A 7,018-nucleotide genomic window follows, 5' to 3' on the forward strand; every position below is an offset into this window, starting at 1 on the left:
TCTTGGCCGGCCGGCTGCTTTCCTGGTCTTTGCTGGACTTCAGGAACTTGCTCCTCGGGGAGGGCAACATGGCGGGCCTCCTGCCCATCATGCTGTTCTGTCTCGTTGCCATGTTTGGATCGAGTGGTCACCATAGTTGTATGTTTGTGGTAGTACTAATTGGACTTGCTCTCAATGAAAGCACCAAACTGTTGACGCGGTTCTTCGGCAACAGGTAATTAAGAGAAGAAGAGAAAGAGATTAGTACTTAAAAGTAGAACCGCCGCAGATATGAAATCTTTGTGAAAAGAACTAGGTGACCTTAAACACGTTTTTAAGTGGTTCGAAGGTTAAAATCCTTCTACTCCACTAGTCAATATTATTGATCTTTTCTGGGTAATTGGTTTACACCATATATAGTTCTTACAAGACTATTTTTCCAACCTCTATCAATTCCCAGGGTCTCCATATTTATAGGAGAAGGCACCTGGAAATTGGTAGGGAGGTCATCCCGTGACCTTTCCATTTGTCATATCAAGTCTGTGATATTCATGATTAATTCCTAAACCTGACACACAAGTGCGGTCTAATCAGTATGGAAGGAAACAATGGGCCGCACGGCCCAACCCGTCCGTGGGTGTCTGAATACGCACGTTCCTGCTGCGTGTCCGAGAAGTCAGGGGGATATCGGACACGTGATGGCAGGATTATGCACGTTTATCTTGCGTGTTGACTTCCCATAGGGTCAGAGCTTCCTGAGAAGCTCGCTGCCAGAACAATCCATAACCCGGAGCTGATCCGTCAGTGGTCTCCGGATGTTGTTCCCAGCTCCTGGAACAACAAGAGGGAGCAGGAAACTCCATCCCCTCGAGCTAGAAAGGGCCCGTCCTGAAGATAAAGCCTCTGGCCTGTGGGAGCCTCGGGCTAAATCATGTTTAGTCCGAGGATCGTCCTGCTAAACAGCCCGTGGGAAAGCCAGGGCGTACAGTATTAAATAAAACATATCCTTTCCTTTTTGTTGGTTTTTCACCTTAGCTTGTTAATAACACTTAGAACTCGGGTAGCGGGTCAAATTTCCGGTTCACCGTTCACCGTAATGGTTCTGGGGTAACCAGGGCGTTACAGAGCCTAATCGAAAAATACCCTGCAACCCTTTGTCACCTTACCCCATCGAGCAAGCATTGAAGTTACATCACGCAAGCATCGAGCATCAACTATATCGAAACTAACCTAACTATTGACCCTAGCATCATCGAGTAAGAATCAAGCATGAATCGAACCCATCGAGCATCACCCATCGAGAAATCATCGAACCACATAACAAACAATCAAGCAACATAAAAAAACCCAGAAAACAACCCACTCTCAAATCGAAATACCCAGACCAAAAACAACAAACAAATCACAACAATATACTCAATCAACCACATTTAGCTTAAAAATGATTAAAAAAACTTTAAAACCCCATCGACCCACACATTCAATAACAGACAATGCCAGAAAATTAAAAAAAAAACAATCAATTTTTATGCTTCAAGTGTGGAGCCTAACCTTTACTCAAAAAAATTGAGGGAGGAAAGGGAGTTGTCGATGTCGGAGGTGTAAACGGAGGCAGAGCCATAGAGTTGAGATGGGGAAACTCGCGAGGAGAGGGAAAGACACGAAATTGAGAGAGAAAGTGATAGAGAGAAGGTCGATTGAGGGGAGAGGAAGAAATGATTGGGAGGAGGGGAGAGGAAGCCAACGAGATGACGTTGAGAAGGAAGGGGACGGGTGGGGGAAGTTTGACCGAGAGAGAAAGTTAGACTCACAATTTGTAAAAAAAAGGCAGGGGTATTTTGGGTAGAGTAAAAAATTAGCATTTTTTCTTTGAAGTGATTAGAATGCCTAACATTTTTTTAATTAATAACCCACATTAAGCATAGAAACTCAAATTTCCCAATCAAAACACAATAGAGAATGCGCAAATGATGGTGTTGGTTTTTGAACAATGTAAAAATGACCAAAGGAAAATTACAAGTTGAATGTGGATTTGAATTAAATGGTAGTCTTGAGATTTTTCATTTCTGCTTTAAATATTTTTTTTATTGGTCATGAGTTTTTTTTTGATATTGGGGTGCGAATTTTAAACTTGGTAGTACCACTGTGCTATGCCTATAACCACATGAATTTAAAATTTATTTTTCAATTTTTTGTTTAAATAAAAATTTAGAATTTAATTACAAGATTATAAGCAATAATTTTTTTAATATTTAATGTTCTTTCTATATTTGTGATTTTATATATGATTTTGTTTTTTATTATTATTATTTATTCATTCTAAAGGATTTTTTCTTCTTTACACATTTTTTATGTTTTTTTTTTTTAGATTTTTACGATCTCTATTTTTTTTTTCAATTTTACTAACTTAATTTTAAAAAAATATGATTTTAAGATTTCATAATTACAAAAATACATTTTTAGAACAAACAACAAATGCCCACATATTCAAGGGAATGGCCAATGCCCTAGGGCTCTCGTGAGGAGCCAAGAAATGAAAATTTGCAATTTATTAGGCTTGGCTTGGTGTTGGCAGCTCGAAAGCCACCTACGCACTAAGCACCATGCGACAAGGGTGCAATGGGTGAAACAAGTGCATAAGGCAGGCGAGGCAGGGATGGCTGGGTGCCAGGCGCGTGCAACAGGGGCACTGTAACATCCCAAATTTGTTAATAAGGCTTAGTCCCTTGGTTAGTGTGTCGGGAGGGCATAATTGGACTTATATGTGGATTTAATTAAATATATGTGTGATCATGTGGAATATATGAGTTATATTATAATATGACTATTTATGTATGTTTAAGTGTGTTAAATATGTTGGGCCCATTTCTTATTAGAAGAACATTTTCGTAATTTGATCTGCTAAGAGTATATCTGTAATTATATGTTACGCGATTGTGACCACATTATTATGTAGATATATTTGTGATACTCGACACGAGGCGATCCTAGTGAGAAATTTAGCGGAAAAGTTACAATGGGGTAAAATACCTGGCTCGGGGAGAACTTAGGGGTATTTTGGTAATTGGTAAATTATCAGGATTTATTGAGTAATGGAAATTAATTTGGAGAATATTTGGGTTTGGTAGATTTAAGTGGGGATTTTAAGTGAAACCCGAGGTTTAATGAGAATTAATGCCGAAAGACTAATTTTCCCTTGAAAGTAAACTTTAAAGTTAAGTGGGGCTAGGGGCAATGTGGTCATTTGACCACATTAGTTAGCGAAATAGGTAGCAGCCTTTGGGAGGAGCATTCACGTTTTCTCTATCTTTCACTCTCACTTGTTGGCTACTTTGAGAAACACTTGAAGAATTCTTAAAGTTCTTGTGATTTTTTTTTTTAGAAAAGAAGGGATTTGTTGGGCATTAAAGTTGCTGGTGAGCATTCAAGGGATTAGGGGTACGGATTTCCTAGATGATGTAAGGATTTCAATTTTCTTGGAGTTCTATATGGCTTTGAATGTTTTTGAGTTTTAAAGTTTTGATTTTGGGTTTTAAGGGGGTTTCATAGTATTTCTATTGTGATTTGGTGTTGTTGATAGTTTACTTAGGTTGTATAGGGTATTTTGTGGTCAAAATCTCGTTGGAAATACTTGTGATTCTGGGTCCGATATCGCTGGGAATTGTAGGAGAGTATTTGAGGACGAACATCTTAATTCTAGCAATTTTTGGGGTTCTGGTGACGTAGCACGACCATGCTCGGTTGTGGAGCGACCACACTAGTGTCCCAGAAACTAGGGAATTTTGAATTAGGATTGGGGTTTCGAGACTAGGGGCGTGACTGCACCAGTGCCCTGAAAAGCCCAATTTTTATGTGGGCGTGACCACGCCAGGGGCAGGCACGATCGCGCTAGGTGCCCTAAAAAGTTGTTTATCTGAATTTTTGGAATGAGGTTCAGAGGCTCGGGAATCCGTTTTGGGGATCCACGTGGGGGCTCGGGGAAAGTTTTCAGCACCCCGTTACTTGGAAACAAGGGTTTTAAGAGTCAAGGTTTTGATTACAACTTTGAATCTGGGGTTTGTTCATGATGAATATATATAATTATATTGTGACTAGGGTTTCTGTAAGGCTCAAATTAGGGACCTGATGTAACGTCCCAAAATTACCTAATAAGGCTTAGGGCCTTTATTAGGGGGTTGGGATGGCAATATATGGAGTTATATGTTTATTTGATATATTTTTTTGTGAATATGTGAGTTATATGATAATATAACTAGTGGTGCATGTTTAGGGGTATTAAATATGCATGTGGGCCTGTTTCTTATTAGAAGGGAAACTTTCGTAACTTGGCCCGTTATAGGCATAATTGCATATATATATATATATGTGTGTGTGTGTGTGCATATATGTAATATATGTGTGAGACCACATTATTATGTGGGTTTATTTGAGTTACTCGGCATGAGACGATCCTAGCGAGCAAGTTAGCGGCAAAGTCACGACGGGACCCATTACCCGACTCGGGGCGAGTCAAGGGGTATTTTGGGTATTTGGAATTTAATTGGATTATCGGGTAATGGGAATGAATAATTATGGATATATTTGGAGTTAGTGAGTTTAGGAGGGAATATCAGGGAATTTGACAATTTTGCCCTCACGTACGTTTTTGGTACCCCGAGCCTCTGGGTCAGCTTAAGTCACTTATGCCCCAAGGAAACAAAAGACAAGCACAAAAACACTCCTCACTAAACCGACTCACTCTCTCACCTCACTCTCTTTCTCTCTAAGCTTCCCTAAGCTAGTCTTTGAAGAATTGAGAAGGATTTTGGCTAGAAACCAAAGAATTGAAGGCTTGGGATTGGGATTTGGATTTGGAAAGCTTGTGATTAGGGGATCATCATTCACAGCTAAGGTAACAATGTAACCCTTGTGTTTAACTGATTTATGTAAGAATTTTCAATTGATTTGAGGTGTTCTTGAACCTTCTAGCTCAAAAATTGAAATTGGTGTTTTGATGAGTTTAGTAACTAGATTTTTATTTGGTTTTGCTGCTGGAGAGATGTTAGAACTATTGTGGTGATTGAATTATGGTTTTGGGGTGAAATTGGGATAGCTTGGGCTGAATTTGGTTGTTGAAAATTGAAGAAAATCTGGGTTCGCAAGGCCAAGTCGTGGCTCTGTTCTTGAGGGGCCGCAACCTAACTGAACCTAGGGCCCAGGGAGGCCTCTATCTGGGAGGTGTGCCGCGACCCTCTTGAGCAGGTCGCGGGTCGCATCTCTTTGGCAGAGAGAGAAGGCCTCTGATTAGAAGGGGCGCCTCGTGACCATCAAGGGAAGGTCGCGGCTTGCCTGGGTAGTTTTGGCCTTGGGGAGTTTTTAAGGACGGAAACCTTTTCCTTAGGGCTCGGGATCGATTCCACTACCCGATTTAGTTGAATTCGAGGCCCCGGAGGCTAGGACTTGGTCCAGAAGCCTTTATTGCTCATTATTGATGGAATCCTATTTTGTGGTTGTGACTAGGTTATCGTTAGCAGCTCGGAACCAGGATCATGCTTGAGGGTTGTCCTTATTTTATGCTATACTCGGACCTGAGGTAAGAAAACTGCACCCAATATGTGTTATATGTGTTCAGTGCTTGGCCCAACTGTTATCAATTATTATGATTAGGGCTTGGGCCCCTGAGAACATTTATGTTTAAGCTATTGTTTCACATGTTGATTGATCCTACCTGAATATTCTATACCTGCTTAAGTGTTTCATGTTTGTTGAATGAATTCTGTGGTTAGGGCCTGAGGCCCCGTTAAATAAGTATGATTAGTATTATGAGTATAGTTACTCGATGGTGTTATGTGGTTAACATACATACGTGCTCATTTTGTTGGGATATGCCTATTTATATATGTTTCTATTTTGAAGTTTGAATACCTGGATCAGAGTTTGACTTATTAGTCAAGGACGGAAAAAGCGCGTTGCGCGCTGGTCGAAAGGCTTAGGCCTAAATCAACAACGTACTATTACGTTGGGCGACCCTATGGTCGTTGGAAAACCAAAGGTGTTGGGCTAGCTCTATGGCTAGTTACTCAGAGCTAAGGGCAAGGGCCCCAGGTAACTCTATGTTCACATAGCTAGGGCATAGGCCCCGGGGTTGGCTCTATGGTCAACCATTTAGGCCAGCAGCCCCAAATTGGTCCAACGACCATTTGTTTGTAACTGATTGACTGCATGTGTAGGTTATTATTGCTGGATATGCTAGATAAGTATTTGGGAATCTGTATTGTTCTATTTATGCACATGTATAATTTTCTTGCTGAGCCTTGGCTCACGGGTGCTTTCTGGTGCAGGTAAGGGGAAGGGAAAGCTTGACTAGCCATGAGTTGGAGAGCTTCGGTGGCGGCGTGTACATATGTGGCTGCTCGACCACCACGACCAAGGATATCTCAGAGGAACAAGGGTTGTAGCCCTGTTTTTGCCGCTTAGGCTGGCTGGATGTAATTTTTGATATACATACACTTCTTTAGAATTTGGTTGTAATATTTTGGGATCCCACGAATGTATGAAATTTTTAAAATAAAAGTCAACAGTTCCTTTGACCAAATTTTGTAACCCTAACCCTTGATATTAACCATAGATACATGTTTTAAGCCAAATGACTTAATTAGCAAGTCTAACACAGTTTAAAGTACATAGTGTAACGGTCCTGAATTAGGAGGACGCTACACCTGAGGTAAGAAAACTGCACCCTGGTTGTGATTAGGGCTCGAACCCCTATTAATGAGCATGATTATAATTATGCCTGTGAATACCTGATTAAGCATACATGAATGCGATGTATCTGATTATGTGATAAATGAATTACATGTTTGATTACTCCTGATTGGAAAGCTCAACTAATGAGTCGTGGTTGAAACTATGAGTGCAGAACGCTATGGCTAGGCCACCTTGGGAGTGCGGCATGCACTTGTCCGACTCGAATGCCACTTGAATAAATAGAAGTGCAATATGCACTTGTGTGACTCTATGGTTGCATACCAGGATATTATCTCTTCTTGAGTACAACTAT

Source organism: Humulus lupulus, chromosome 1 (genome assembly GCF_963169125.1).
Source record: "Humulus lupulus chromosome 1, drHumLupu1.1, whole genome shotgun sequence".
In the NCBI taxonomy this organism is placed as follows: domain Eukaryota; kingdom Viridiplantae; phylum Streptophyta; class Magnoliopsida; order Rosales; family Cannabaceae; genus Humulus; species Humulus lupulus.